Source organism: Bombus vosnesenskii, unplaced genomic scaffold (assembly GCF_011952255.1).
Source record: "Bombus vosnesenskii isolate JDL3184/JDL3185 unplaced genomic scaffold, Bvos_JDL3184-5_v1.1 scf7180000013263, whole genome shotgun sequence".
NCBI lineage: Eukaryota > Metazoa > Arthropoda > Insecta > Hymenoptera > Apidae > Bombus > Bombus vosnesenskii.
The window spans coordinates 596,565-613,267 of NW_022882923.1; the positions used below are offsets into that span (position 1 = coordinate 596,565).

A 16,703-nucleotide genomic window follows, 5' to 3' on the forward strand; every position below is an offset into this window, starting at 1 on the left:
GATGGACGATAAACGATTCTAATCTAACGCGACCAGCGAGCCAACGCATAATATGGTCGTTGACCCTCAGCCAATGATTCTGATCTCTCGACCCCAGCGTGTTATTTGATCGTTTGAACATCGAAAATTGTAGAAATGCAAGCTATTGTGCGGAAGTAAATAGCTCCGTCTACAGAGAGTCTACTGCAATTTGTGTTCATTTCCCAACTATGAAGCTAATATTTGTATTCATAGATACTTCACACTGGTTCCACGTTTTCTCTTATATTTGAATTAATTTGCATATTTATCCATTTGATTAAAAAAAGGTTTTAATTTATGGTATCGTACGAACATATAATATATTATACAAAATATATGGTGTTCAATGAGAATATTCATTCGACTATTATATTAATATTATATTATCTTACTCACTATAGTCGTTACTTTATACATACTCGTACCTTTTTAAGTTGAGGATTTTGTAAAATATCAAAGCAACCTACATATTCTTAAGTACCACTTTGTGACCTATAAATAGAGGAATTCGATATGTACAGGTACAAAATTGCATAAAAGAACGAATATTATTCGACATTCGTCAAATGTGTAGATATAGTATATACTCGTACACGATAGTTGGTGAACGACATTATCTTGAACAACAGCTTTTCCGAAGCTGATAGGACAAACCTGATTGGCCTTGCAAAATCCAAGTACATATAATTTGCTTTTATGACTCGATAGCTTCGCGAAATGTGTTCCCAACGACGAAATCGTCGCCGGAGGAATCAGAAAGTCATTCTGGATATCGATCCCAGACGAATCCAAATGGACAACCCACTCGCGATATAATTTAATGATCATCGAAGGTTTTTCAAAGAACGCGGAGCAGTGTTGTCCGTAGCGCTAAAACCGGCTATCGCGATCGGACACGTCCGCAACGGACACACATAGTCGTTGATCGCAGTTTATTACGAATCGGGCACGGTCCAGATACGGCCGATCGTCGTTACGTGTGCTGCTCGATCGACGATATTATTACAGATTGCCTGAACGGCCTGTGAAATTCATGATGAGCCGTTTAATGGCTTTCGACAGCCGCGAAAATGATCCATTATGTTTCGACGCAGCAGCTTGGCCTTTGTTGATCAACCTCGAGCATCATCGATGCACGAGAGAGCTCTATTAAACTGTTGGTGCAATGCTTGCTTCATAGTCGCTAACAGTTCTATTCTGTTAACCTGGTAAACAGAAAAATTGAGTTGATTCGACGAAATCGTTCGCGTAATTCAGTTGTACCTCCAGTATTTGAATTAATGGGAATAAATAATACGTAATTCGAATAGGAGAATGTGAAACTTGTTAAGATTTTCAGGAGTTTCGATACTTTCAAGAGTTATCGAAACTTAGAAATTCGAGACAAAATTCAAAACTTACCGATGGTCCGCGGATATTTATGCAAAAATTGAACACAATTTAAGAAATAAAAACCTAAACGACGAATTGTTTCGTCTATTAAATAAAATATTACAAACAGTATTCCACTTGAAATACTTTATACAATATATTTCTACGAATTATATGCATAATAGACATTTTTATCTTTGCGTTTCTTATACTTACTAAGAATTTCAAGAGTTTTAAATATTCCGAATTATTTGAAATAATTTTGCTGTTTCTAATACACAGTGAGAAACTACGAACCGCTTTGAATTTAAAATTCAAATGGGCCCGCCGCTAGTAGCGACGCTATAATTGTAAATGACCAATCACATCAAACGTCGAAGATGCGAAACGTCATTTCTAAGATGGCGAGGATATTGATGACACGTAGAATTTTCTCGCGATTGAATATAAAATTTGTGATGTTTTTTAAAATGTTCAGTGTATGAGTATGTGTATATGTGTGTTTGTGCTGTGAGCTGATTGCTGCATATGGACTGATATTTAGCCGATAGCAACGTGAAATATCAGGTACCCTCTCTTTGATATTAACCTACACAGTAAAGGCTAGATTTCGTTGTCATGTTTACGAATGCAACATAAGAAAAATTAATACAATAAACATGTCAATGTATTATTACATTCGTATCTGTAATCTATTGTCATTATTTGAGTTTGTTATTGTTCAATTCTGCGTACGAAAATTTTTATATGATTTAGAAAGAACATACGCTGTATGTACATATATATATATACACATATTTGACAGTTTAGTTGCCACTAAACTTCTGGTAATATAATTACAGAAGTACAGATTCGATAGACAATTATTTTAATTATCACTATTGACGATTCAAATATAGTAAGATCGATGGAGTGAAACGTTTCTTTCTTTATTCTTTCTTAGGATCTCTATCCATTTCCAAATTTTTAAGCGTTCCGTTTTTCTATTGTACTTTTTCTAGCGATCCATCTCGGTGCGCGCGCATAATTAGACTGAGTTATCGGCGCCAGATTCGGGGACAATGGCTGTATAAATATTCTCGTCGGGAGCGGTCCACGTACGTGGGCAGATGCGTCTTGCGGATACAGGGTGGTCCTGACTAAATGCAACGTGGATCAGAACAAGGCCGACTCGTAACGAGCGCGTCGCGAAGCGCCTGTTACGGCCACGCTTGATGCACGACGATCTGTCGCGTTTTTGACGCGAGTCGTTACTTGCCACTTCTCAGGCCATCGCCGAATTCCCTTGCGTTTCGTGTACGCGTTGCGATTCCACGATCTTTCGTCGATCCTTGTCAACTAGCAATTCTTCTAACCAGCGAAATAATAGTGTCTCACGTGTCTTCAATAAATCCAAGATATTAACGGATCAAAGACCTGTGTAAGTTACTTGCAGCTTAGGTTACTGTTATTCTTACCATATGTTATGTTATGTAACTGAAATCTAAAAGCGTAATAGTTCTGAAAGAATTTATTTATGTGATGTAAATACAAATGAATGCTCTATTTATCTGGATGTCTGAAGATAAACGGTTTATGTAATAGACATTCATTGATTCTGTCCATTACGTTTTTTTATTCAAATAAAAGAATTTACTTGATAGAAGTTCAATTCGTCCTAATAAATAGAGATTTACTATAATTCTTCTTTATAGGGTATTCTTGTAAGTAGTCCCGCAAAGTATTACTCTGTTTATTAGAGTGCTGAAAAGAACTTAAAAACTTGAAATAGGTTGAAAATACTCTGCTGAGAAAACAATCGTTTACTAAGTAAGTATAAATTATCTAATATATTAAACACCATTTTAATACTACTTATACTGAAAAAATCTAAGAAAATATAAACCTCATTATATCTGTGTAACTCCATCGATAGGTCTACTACTTCTTAAAAACAAGTTACGCTATCAAAAACTCTGTGTTTGCAATCTTCAAGATGTTAAAAGTTATGTAAAAATCTAATTCCATTCTCGCAACGAGAACCACCAACGAGATAGTGAACTGATCGACACATGGAAGAAAGAAAAGCTGCAAGCATTAATAAACGTGCAACACGACATCGTAAGTGGGATGGTAACTCATGCTGGGACCGGAAGAAGAACGCGGTTATAAAATAAATGTAACGAGTCCTGTTCGATAGTAAAAGGCTAATGAGAATAGGTGCGTGCGAATGCTGTGAGACAACGCCCCAATTAACATAACGCATCGTGCGGAGACATTTATTTATTTATATTCGTCTCCAGAGAGTGGTGGAGGCGGTTGGTGGAGGGGGCGGGTCGAGCTTTATTTATGGTCTATCAAGTTAATTAATAACGCTCTCTATCCTCCGTCTCTGTCGTTCTCTTCTCGGGCGTGTGTACGACTCGTCGTCGCATGGAAAAATTAATTCGGTCATTAACGGATCGTATCCGTAACAGTATGATTCGTGTCCCTCCTGAGTCTCCCGAGACGACCGAGAAAGATGAGTTCGGGTCCCATGGGCGTTTTCAGAAATATCGATTAATCAACGAAAGGGAGAGGTTGTGGATACAATTGATGGCTTCTACGGTCTCTATCGCTTTGCTTCGGCTCTGATGTACAATTGAAAAGAAAAACAGGCAGGATATGACAAGGGACAAGATGATATAATGTGATACACCTCGGATAGATTATTAGTGGATTAATGGATGTTATAGATATGCTTTTAGCTTTTCGGTTAGTTGCATAATTGATAGATTTAATTGATAGATACGTATAACGATAAGATGCTGGAAATGAAAATTTCATATAAACAGGCGATTCACTATATTACTAGAAACTCATAAATAACAAGATACGAAGGACCTGCGATTGATTGTCTTATTGTGTAATACAAACTACCAATTTCCAATTTAAAAAGAAATGAATTTTTGATATAAAGCATAGACGAAGGGAACAGGCTTGTTAACAACTATTGTATTTTTCTCAAGACTAATTAATAAGAGAGAAATAAATCAGGTGATATGGTAAAACGAATTAAGTAGTGAAATGGATATCGAAAGAATAAGAATAATTAAAAACAAATATACAATGTCTACAGAAAGTCTTAATATTAAATACAAATTGAAAATTTAGAATTCTGCACGAACGTATGGCAAGAGGTAGAATTTATTTCGCAGGCGTAAAAAATGATGCCCACTAATTGCATAAACCAACAAGTGTAACCCAATCCAAAGTGTCTCCATAGTCAAGAGGATGGATAATTACCATGATACGAGGCCCGAAATGCCGGTGTAACACGATCGGGCCACTTCTCGGGAAAGAAGGACCTTTTCAGACGGCCGTTTGAATTCGGCTGACCTTCCCTGTTCGAAGGATACTATCTCCTTTAAACCGTAGAGCCCTCTATAAAACAAAAGTCCTCGTGGCCTCTTAATGACCCGACCTAGCGTGTTTCTCGAGGTCGCGGACCACGAATGCGCCACGTCGTAAAATATCGAACAAAATCTTTCCATCGACGTCTTTCATCTTTCTTTCGACGACGTTCACGGCAAGATCTCTTACTTCTTTTCTCTCTATTTTCCAATTAAACGAATTTCCATTAGAAACGATCGTTGGATCGTAATAAAAAATAAAGATTGTATAGTATATATTTATCGAATCAGCGACGTGTAATCGACGTTTTGCAACGTTTCGCGTGATGTTTCATGTTATGAAACGTCATTTAAACGTGGAATGAAAAGAAATCGTGTATAATAGAGATCGTATGAATCTTGCCGGCGGAATAAATTCTGCAATTCGAGATGGAAGTCGTAACAATTTTTTCTCTTCGGATCCGGTTATTTTAGAGTAACGTTCAAACCAGCCGCAGAAATGTCGCACCTTCGGTCTTAACAACATGATAGAGTGCGAGCGACAGCCAACTTTATCATTCTTGAGCGTGGTGGGTGCGTTAACTGCGGTGCACGCTAGTATTTTGCTGGCCCTATTAATAGATACGTCTGTGTCTATGTAGCCGCAGCATTACAGATATTAATAGCCCATAAATTCAACGCTATTTCCACAGGTAAAAGTTGTACAGCAAAAACTCGCAGGCAATTCTTTGCTATTTCGCGGAAGCTATCGTTCAACTGATACTGACAATAAGCGACGTACGAACAAGGAAATTACATTTCTGACGAACTGATTTCTGATATGATTTTAATTGTTATTTGGTATTCAATAACCAAAATACTAATTATAATATTGATTATATTTCATAGCAATCATTGAACAATTGTCTCTAAAAATGAAAATTTTTAGTGACGAAATAGCGAACAAAGTATATGTTCTGCAAAATATAATAAATAACACGTTATTAGGTTTCAAAAGTTTTTATATAACATGCGAAGATAAATACAAATCACTTCGTAGGAGGACACCGTATCAGTAATTTTTAAACAATCAATTTATTATTTAATCAATTTGTGTAAAACTAATGATCAAGTTATAGAAGGAAAAATCATATGAAATTACGTAAGCAAACTTTGAATCCTATTAGAGATAGATAAATCTACAAGCATCGTATTAATTTATACGCAAAACGCACTAACCATCGAGCCAACAAAAGCATGAACAGCGTAAACAGATTTCGCTGTCCATTAAAATTCCCCGATTACCCCGTCTTATTACCAAAAATACTCCAACGACGTACGCCAATTTCGTTAACAAACATCATCTTCACGCTCCTCTCTAATACTTTTCGCACCTGCAACAGGACAGGTCTTCGAGAAAAGGTCTACCGTTGCAGACATTCAGTCCGCGATGGAGAGGAACATAAAAACTCGGGTTGCTGGCTTTTCGATGGAGCGTCGCATTTTAATTATTTCGCTAGGTTTCGTGATGACGGTTTCGCGGGGGAGCGAGGAAAGGCGGGCAGAGGTTGTGCACTGGGCGGACACAATGGGGCACCGTCGAACGAAGGTCTCGCGGTTCTCTGCCGAGCCCTGGTATAATGTTTTATGGCTGCGATCAGCCGTAGAAGTATGAAGTGTCGATAGAGCGAGGCAGAAGCGAAGAGCGGCAAAGATCAAAGGGCCTATAGACGCCGCGTGGTAGCTCGGGACACGCTCGCCCCCCTCCTTCCAGCTCTCGCTTGTTCTCTTTCTCCTTTGCCGACTGGATGGGTCTTGCTCCATCCACATCGTGATTTCAGCTATTCTCACCGTCCTTCTCGCTCCTCACGAGACCCGCTTACTCTTCGAGCAAATGTCTCTCTCTCTCTCTTTTTCTTCGTTTCTTTCTTTTCCTTTTCGTTTTTTCGCCTTTTTCCCCTATTTGTTTCCTTTCGCGTTCGCGATGCTTCTTCCACTTCTTCGCGACCGCGACCGCGTCCAACACTTTTTGCATCTTTTTCCCGAAGATTCCGTGCTTCTCGCGAGGCCATTGGTCCTCCATGCAGTTCTCCAAGATCTAAGATTCTAAATGGAAGAATTCTGAGTTTAAGTGGTTGTCAATGATAATAGTTTGAACGTGCGACGATAAGCGAGAGACTAGGAATGATTAGTTAATATTTGATAGCTTTTGGATGATTTGTATCGTATTTGTATTCTAGTATCGGACCTTTTTAGATTTTTATTTTGCTAATGTCGTAAATGATTGGTTAAGTGGGTTGTGAAACCTTTACGTGATTTATTCGTCGGATAGAATGATAAATTACAATAAATGGACAATGTGGAAGGGTCAGTTTGCAAGTTTGGATTGCAAGTTTGCAAATCGTAGTGTATATTTAACATACACAATTTCTTTCTAGAAAAATGTTGCAAAGAAGAATTGATGTACTCAAGAATTCATCTAGTAGTAAATTTTCAGAAAATTGCGGAAATATTACCATCTTCTAAATTAAGACATTTCATCTGTTTAAAAAACTTTCAAAAATTAACTTGCTAGGAAAACCTAACAATTTTATTGTTAACAAAAAATTTGCTGCAACTTGTAAGAAGGTTCTTTCAAATTTCGCCGAAGGGAAAGTTTGCTAGAAGCGGTTGAGGAGTGGTAGAAGACGTCAGAGCTTCGTAAGTTGCGAATTCGTTCTGACGACGGAAACCCCGGCCTGAACGTCGCGTTTCGAAACTAATAACGGCCAATTGTCGGCGTATCGCGTACCCGGCGTAATTGGAGGAATAAATTGAAAAATTAGCAGAACGGCTCGGTAGCTCTGAGTCATCAGAGTCCCTCCAGATCCGCCGGTCTGCCGATAATAACAACGACTGGAATGTCAAACGGTCGCTTCGGCCTGCAACGAGCGGCCTAACTCCTTCATTTCCCCGCAAATTGCGAACCTCGTGTCCCCTTATCGGCGTCTCTTTGCAATCTGAAAATTTCATCACGTCATCGGTGACGCGCAACAAACCCAATACAGATTATATACTTTGAGCAACCTATTTTCCAAATTTTAATTTTATATCCGATTCGTCGGAATCACTTCCAAAAAAAGTACCGAGAATATAACTATAGAGTTTGGTAAAATTTGATTTTGTAGCTCTATATTGATACTATAGAGAACTGTTCCACTAACGAAACTCTTTCGATTATTTCATTTTATTCTCATTTTTCAAACTACAAGTTTTCCATCGGTAACCTCAAACTTTAAAGATATACGTAAAGTATTACATTTTCCTTAGTTATGTTCGTGAAAGTATGAAATTGCATAAGAATTTGCGACCTAGTGATCACAATCAAAATTATACATATATAATTCTATCGTTAAATTTGAATTTCAAGTTTGCCAATCATGTACCAAGAATTCCTTCTCGAAATAATTAGCAAACTTTTTCCAAATTCCCTTGACCATATACGTAATCCTCTTTTGATTCAAACAAAAAATTCAAAGACATTGGGAACACTGTTTACCTTGTAAACAGTGCAAAGTCTAACCATGAAGAGCGAAGGGGTCAAGAACCCAGTTGCTAATGAGCGGAGGAGGCATCTCTAGTCGCAATCGCATAAATCAGGGCAAAAGGGGCAGAGAACGACGAAGAGATGACAAGGGGAGGGGGGAGAACAACGAAGAAGCAAGTAGGAGAGATAGAGAGAATACGTCGGGCAGGTACGTCGTATACCTGGTGGGTTCAGGAAAACATTGACACGACACGAGGCAACGCACCCGTCCCGCCGATGACACAGCGGCGCACGTGCACTCTGAGTAGTCGGGCATAAATAATACAAGACGCGGACAAAGATGCCGCCCTCTTGACCATTTGTTTAAATTAAAATTATCCCTGGACCGAGCAGAGTTCGTCTCCTCTGGTGTCCGCACGCCGGCTCTTTTATTATAATTGTTAATGGACGCTTGTCTATGTTGCCCCGACCACCTCTGCACGTGGCCTATTCGCGCGCTGATCTGCTCAAACCTCCAATCTGCGTTAATTTGTTCGTTCTGACGCTTAATTTGATTTTTTAGCGCCTATGGTTCTTTTGGTATCGTAAAACATAATTTATAGAGTGTGTCTTTGACCATTATAAATCTATTTGCAGAACGTTGTCTTTAAAATACCAACGTTGTTACTGTTCAATGTTGTTGGATCACAGATGATCTTCGAGAGTATAGGTTGAGTTACATAATGGTTTCCAGTATTTCATAATAATTTTTTTTGCTGCGTTTTATGCGACGAGATTTACCAATTGTACGTACCGCGAGAAACATATAAATTAAACTCAAATACCTTTGAGCTTAGAACTTATCATCGACTCGAAGAACAAGAAAGCCCGAATACTAAACTTTCGAATAGTCTAAAACCAGTGTACCCTGTTAAAGCCATTATTCTTGACGTATCAACATATCAGAACCGTAGTAGAACCGTCATGCTGTTAAAATCGAGACTTTTATTAGTCGAGGAGATGGGATGGCCCGGTATAGTTATCGAGGAAGCTGATGACATAAAGATGGGCCAGGATCAGGCTGGAAAGGCAACGAGGTTGAAATAGAATCATCAGGAATTCCGGGCATGACCTTAAATCGACTCCCCGATACCAATCTCTATCGATAGCCTCTCGCTTCGAGGACTCAACTGGATCCTGAAAACACGATAATTCGTCGAAGACTTTATGACGGTCATTTCAGACGTCCTGTCGATTCTCATTCGTAGCTAATTGAACGTTTTCTCACAGGGTTCAAGCGAGCCAAAACAGAAAGGGATAAAAGGTTCGTGACGTTCTTCGAATCCTCGAATCACCATCAGATTCGCCGATCTGCTCGCGTATGCCCAAACTAATTTTCCAATTAGCAACGAGTGGATTAACACCGTTGTGTAAAATTGAAATTCGAACGAGCATCGCGACTATCATATAGTGTCGCTATCTTATAACTGACTGCCGTGATGCTGAACCACGTTAAAGTTTCCGTATATCTAACGATCGGCTAGTAGAAGCTAGACGCTATCGGTTAGCCTGGATCACAGGACAGTTTCGTAAAAACCGTGCTAGACCTGCTGGAATCTTTTTACGCGGGGAATACATTAAAATACGCAATAAGTAATTACGAGCTGATGTTACTGTTAATTAAACATCGTTTTCGCTACGATGTTACAGAAAGTCAAGTCGACTGGAGTCTGAAAGTAATAAAGAGGCAAATAGGTAGTTTCTTGCGCCCGGTAATTATATCCATATAAATATAACGCTTCCTTTTATGGCAACGGTTGATGCAACATATTTTCTGTGATATTATTTTCATACAAAATTTCTATGGACATCGAAGTGAAAAGTTATATCATGAATGATATTGTGTATTTCTAAATTCCAGTTATAATTGTCAATCTATATAAGTGAGACGAATAATAGAAGCGCAAAGAATTGAAAACTCGATAAAAGTAAATCAATTTTCCACGTTTGTGACAGAAGGCTGATTTAGGAATTTTTGTATGTTTCATTCTTATCAATTAGCCACACTAAATCAAACATTTTGTCGAGTATCTAATTTGTAAGAAATATTTGTCTGATGATATAAAACTCATAAGCATAAAACTCATTCGCGCTAATGAAAGAAAATAGCAGAAAAAATTATAAAGTTAAACGCAATATAATTGAAACTGTCTGACAACAACCCTTTATCGACGTAAACCGACGTTTCATCCAATATGATGTTCCCGCATTCAGCGAACTTAATTCCAGCAAAGCGTGGAATCTGTGGGAGAGATGCGGGCAATCGAGAGGAGGACAGCCAGAAAAATGTTCTTCGGAGCATTACTCATAGCCCATTGAAGGAACTATCCAAAGGCAAGCAACATCTTCAGAAAACACGAACGTTAACGTGGCCGTGGCCATGACGCATTGGCGCGTAAGAAAAGCACGACGGGACGACCACGGAGAACAGAGTTGCTCGCGCGTTCGTTCTTCGTGGCTCGAAGAGTAAATAGCCCGACAACGGATCCATTCGAGGAGCGAATAAACGGGGGATCCAGTACGATTCGATTGGTCGTTTAGTAGAACGATCACACGCCTGTAAAATGCGAAACTCGTTCCTACAAGATCCGAACGCAGCACTACGCGCAATTTACCTCCTGCTCCGGAGCGCGGTAAAGCACTTTACACCGGGGTCTGGAGCGGTTTTATCGAATTCTGATCTCCTCCCGGTTCCTCTGTCCTTCACCGCCGTTGAATGTGATCCGACTGATAGGCAAACACGATGCCAGATGTTGGGCCAAGGCAATTTGCGCAACGATCGATTTATGACGGTCATATACGTGCACGATGTTCGCTGCTTTTCCCGTTTAATGGAGCTCCAATAAAGTCGTTCCTCGACGAGGCCAATCGCGAATTACAACGGGTCCTCGCGGCGATTGCTTTTTTCATGAAATTTCGAGAGGTTAGACGGAGATACCACGGGACGATAACAGCCGCAAATATCGTGTTTCAACGAACGTTGTTTATGAAATTTGAAAATCCCCGGGAATCAGGATTTTCGTTAGGTGTGTTTTTGGGTCCGATTAACGACGTGCTTTTCTGACGAGAATGACTGACAGTAGGGACCCAGGAATAAGATTTCAGAAAATATTAACACCGCAAATGGCTTCGTGTGTTTTCGATTCAGCGTCATTAAAATATATCAGGCGTTATCTTTCACAAAAGTTTTAATGAAATTCTTATTTATTGCAGAAAGCGTAGCTTGTGTTCTTAATCCACCACATGCTAACTGAATCATTTATGTTCAAACTTCATTCTTTCGCTTTTCTCAATCTCCAAAAAGCATGAAATTTTGGGATACTCAGCAATGTCTTTATTAGATTACCATTCGTCGAATAAAACGTTTGAAACTTATTTCAGTGATATAGTAATTCCGAAGGAACAAATACAATTTTGAAATTTCGTTGGGATTATCTACGATCGCAAATGAAAGTCAAACTTTTCGATTAGTCGATGTCAATGTTCTCCAAATTGTTTCATTCCACTATTCGTTTACCTTCGTGCAAGACCTTGCACTATCTCTGGAGATCGTATCATCGTTGTAACCGCGCGCTGTATGTTCTGTTAAGTAACGAGACAATCCCTCGAATAGCATAAAGAAACGTTCCACGCGATCATTCACTCTAATAGGAGTTGGCGAGCACTGTTCGAATGGAATGATAGATCGGCATGGCGTTGATCGCATCGAGCCCGCGACGAGAATCCGTCAATGTCGTCGGGTGCGGGGAGTTTCCGTGGCCCTCCTCGTTTGACACGGATACCTTTTCTCTCCCCCTTCTCTTGTTCGCCTTCTTCAGAGACTTTGTCTTAGATGCTGCGAGAAGATACCGCGTGGAAGGTGTAATGGATCGCCACACGACCAGCCGCCCCAACCCCCGTAAGGAACACCGGCTGAGATCGGTCAGATTACAGAGAAGCGGGGCATAATGTCCAAACAGTTGCTCGTCAACAACCGTCTAACGGTCCTACAAAACGTCTACCATTGCCGATCGCGCGGCCGACAGTCGAATTCCTCGAACATCGGCCGATCGAGAGCTGAAATCTTCACGAACTGTCTTGGATACCGTTACGAGGCTCTACAACATGGGCTATCGTGGAAACCGACGATGTTCGCGCCGATTCCAAGCTGCTCCGCCAGTAAACCAGATCCCCCGTGATCTGGAAACGAAAATTTTACGGTGGCAACCGTGGTTCGTGTTAACTGGCTCGTCTCTCAATGAAATCGTGGATTCCTCTGACATGACGGTAGGCTTAAAGGCTTACTTCGCTGAAGTCGTATTGTGCGAACCATTGAGCAACTTAGATGAATCAGTAACAGGAATATTAGCCAAGTGTGACACGCAGATTTCGATACAACTTTCTAGATTCATAGTGTAAGTTACTTGCAACGCATCTGTTTAATGCTACGACGATTAGTAACGTTACAGCCACTCCATATAAGGGTCAATCTTTTTTGATTGTTTATTATTTCCAGCGAAATATTCGAAGTTACTGAATTTTTCTACTAACGTAACAAAAATAATATTTCATTAATTTTTGTTGTAAAAGCCGTACTCGACTCTAGTCGATAATCATGACAATATTGAAGATTCGAAACTAATGCATCTTGATTAGAACGAAGACCCTAATTTATAAAATGCTTCTACTATATTGCTACTATATGAGGACCATTATCGACAAAGAAACACGACACCAAATTGACTTAAAAACCCAGCGAAACCCCTTCGAGTCTAACGAACTTAACAGCAGTACAAACAGCAGTGCAAACATAACCAAGAGTCGATTTAGACTCGGGAAATTTAAGAACCTTCCAATCCAACGGTAGAGACATGGAAGCATTTCAATCCAGTATAGGGCAGCTGAAGGGATTATTAACCAGGTAGAAGGTAGCGAGAAAATCAAAGCGTAGGATTGGTGTTCACGATGAACAGGCTGAACTATCCCACGGTCGAGCTTCTCCTCCCGCAGGATATTCGATTTCGGTAGCTGTGGCTCGCGTCCGTACGGACTCTACGTCGTAGGAAAACGATGGACGTGGATCTGCGGAAAGACGTGGCACGCCGCGCCGTGGGTGTGTGCGCGGATGGGACGAGGAGATCCACGAGCACACGGCCGGAAAAGGAAGAGGAGAGGGGCTGGTAGAAAGAGCAAACGAGCTGTGGAAGATGAAAGAAGGACGGTGGTATCTCGTGGGTCGTAGTCGAGAAGAGCGAAGAAGGAAGAAATAGTGGTCGTGGGTCGAGGGGGGTGAGTTGGAGGGCGGGTGGGTGGGGGGGAGGCAAGAGAGACACAGAGGGAACTTGTTATGCTTTGAGAGATATGGCGGAGGCCTGCGGAATACATAATTTTGTAAAGACAAAAATGCTGCGGTCGTGCCTCGGTGGAGTCGCATTTTTCCTTGTTTCACGAAATGTTCAGGCTCGCCTTCCCTCCCACTCCCTCTTTTCCGTTCGTGGCCTGCTCCTTGTCCAAGCTTCTCCCCGCGCATCATCCCTCTCTCGTTCCTCTAGTAATGCGCCGCGGAATGAGAAACGTTTTGTAAAAAATGTATCCGCATCTTCGCAACGCCGCGGCTCTACCGGCCATGTCCCTTTCCTTCTTCCGTTCTCTCGTTCTCCCTTCCTTGCTGTGTATGGGGTAACATGCTGCACAGAATCGTGCGCGTGTTCTTGGAACGCGATCAAATGAATTCTGATGCACTTGAAGCGTTCGTTTCGCTGTCGATGAGGGAAACATGCGGCACGGCACGTGCCATTCAACTTTTCTAATCTCTTCAATGGCGGAGCAGATTAAACACCATTGTTACTAATTGATCTTTATGGTGTAGAATTAGCTAATCTTGTCTCTCTCCCTCTTCTGTTCTTCAGATAAGAACGTGTGAATCTAGATTGATTTCCACCGATGAAATTTTATGAGTTCGTGAAAATAATTCTTAGTTGCATCAGCCTTGAAAGTAAACGTATACTTCATCCAAATCACATCATCGAAATGAACAATGTTTATTTCTTATAATTATAGAGGGTTAATTATTAAAAACCGTGTTTTTCGTTTCAACATATATTACGTAAATAACAATGACGAATATCACGATCAGAATATCCAGATGATGTTTTTCCGTACGATACACGTAACGAAAAAGTGCAGCGTTGTATTGATAGCGCATTGAGATTTCAGCTTCTCGTTTTCCTCGTTTCCTGTAGGTCGCATGGGTCGGGACATATTTCACGATTTACAGACTAAAGGACACACATTCCCGGACAATAATTCTCGAACTGAGATATCGGCGGGGTCGTAAAGAACGACAAACTATTGTCTTAAGGACAAAATGTAGCCAATAAGTGGTCGTGCCACGGAAATAGGCGAAACGCGTGTAACGGTCCTTTTCTGAGGGAAAAAAAATTTCCATAAACTCCGCCGATCCTTTCGTGTGATCTCCTAGTCCCTTCCTCGTCGTTGGAGTCTGTTCTCTCTTGTCCCCTCTTACTTTCACGCATAGTTGAGATCCCTAACTGATTTTAGTGGTTTCCCTTTGACTTTTTGACGTCTTACAAGGGCCGACAGCCATTCAAATACTTCTGTAACCGCGCGCGGGGACTGTCGCCGCCATAACTAACCTAGGATAACTCTCTGGGAACTTCGCCTCTCTTTCCCTCCACCGAATATTCGCCATTGCTCTCTCAACTACCGCTCCTTTTCTGCATCAACTTTTGTTCAGGGTTAAAACGGCCCGTTTTGTGGTTAGGAAAACTGTTAGGGTAGCGTGAATTATTGGAATTTGATTATGCTTAAGTTCTCCAGCAACGAAGGTTGGACAACATTGGCAACGTTGATAGGATCAAACATAATCGCAGGGCTAATTAGGTATCGTTATGTTGCACTTAAAGTTGTGAATAATTGATGAAAAGTTCACTTCAACGTTACACATGATACTTTTATGTTAAATTATGATTTAAACGTTTCTGTAGGTATATTTGTAGCTTTTGTTAATGTCAATGTACGAAAAATGTATCTTGCAATGTGATTTCTGAAAGTTTTTGAGTATATTTCATTTTTTTACGTATAAACGATATCGAAAATTATGATATTGATAATCGAGCTTTTAAAAATCAGGTTAATTGAAAACTTTTCGTCAATCACATAGCTACAACAATGATCTCCAAGGAATGTTATTTAACGAAACTTCTCATTACCGAGAATCTTAATACGTTCCTTCTAACTGGAGGAACCGTCTCAACTTATTGGCAGAAGAGCAAGCGCAATAATTCGAAACGGCTCGATCTTCTTCAAAAGCGGAACTTCGACGATCCACCGAACTACGGTGGAACTTTTCTAGGTCAAACCCCTTCGCGTTCACATAACCCACTTCCGTCCAGAGGTTTTCCAACCACTTATCCGCCCTAACACGACGGTTCTTTCAACACAGAGAGGAGCGGATAGACGGGACGAAACGAAGGAGACTGAAAAGCTGAAACGGGCAAAGTGTGTCCGTGAGATTCAGAGAAACGCGAGTTCGCTTCGCAACTGTGGAGTTTGCATTCTGGCACGTATAGCAGTTTTCAAGATGGGTATTTGATAGGATGTGGACACGTAGGCTATGTATACGCGGCGACTCGGTAGATTAGGATGATATAATTACAACATTAACATAAGTCACCGGACAGGCACGGCCGCGGAATAGTAATCGTGTCGAACACGTGTGCGCGTCATCGCTGTTTCGTTTTACTGCACTTCGTTTCTAGGGACAGTGCCGCCTCGACGGGTTCACGTGCGTTTTCGTCAGTTGGATATCCTTCTCTTAAATACCGAGATATTTATCGCGACGATTCGCGCAGTCGGCCACGGTCAACTTGTTTTCCGAATTTAATCGTTCGACCATAATCACCTACTATGCATAATTATTAATCAATTGAGCTTAACTACTTAACTTGATATCAAAGTTATTGAGAACCTTTGACAACGATTACTCGGAGTAACTTCAGCAAATGGGAGCAAAGATTGATCGATCTTTTTCAAATTAATCGAAATACTGCTATAAAATTTGGAAGATATATCAGAGAGGTTTTGATTATTATTTTTGTATTGTTTAGTTACTCCAAATATACTTGTGTACACATTACATTTGGAACTCGTACATAAAAAATTGTAATAGTTTGGTTTCGTTTAGCATATTGGGAGATCCAATCGGTGTACAAAGAAACTTTGTCATTTTACGAGAAGCGCAGTCGTCTTCTTTTTATTCTCTTTCTTGTGATCCATATCTTTGTTATATAACGTTTCTTCAGACCCTTCGGAAGGATATTTGTGAACGTAAAAATAGCGATGCAGGTGATCGAATGGCATAATTCTATTAACACAACAAACATTTCAAACAAGTT

General features: G+C 40.4%; 1 long non-coding RNA gene across 3 annotated transcripts in view; it reads left to right on the forward strand.

Annotated features, from left to right (window-relative positions):
- Positions 1 to 1,791: 1,791 nt before the first annotated feature.
- Positions 1,792 to 16,703, forward strand: part of LOC117232142 — a 175,116-nt gene continuing 160,204 nt past the window's right edge. The window contains exons 1-4 of one of the 3 annotated variants that reach the window (XR_004493075.1): positions 1,792 to 1,959; positions 2,394 to 2,812; positions 3,087 to 3,201; positions 3,308 to 3,591. This is a non-coding gene — a long non-coding RNA (uncharacterized LOC117232142). The remainder of the gene's footprint in view (positions 1,960 to 2,393; positions 2,813 to 3,086; positions 3,202 to 3,307; positions 3,592 to 16,703) is intronic. The other 2 variants (XR_004493074.1, XR_004493076.1) reach the window with 2 other exon arrangements.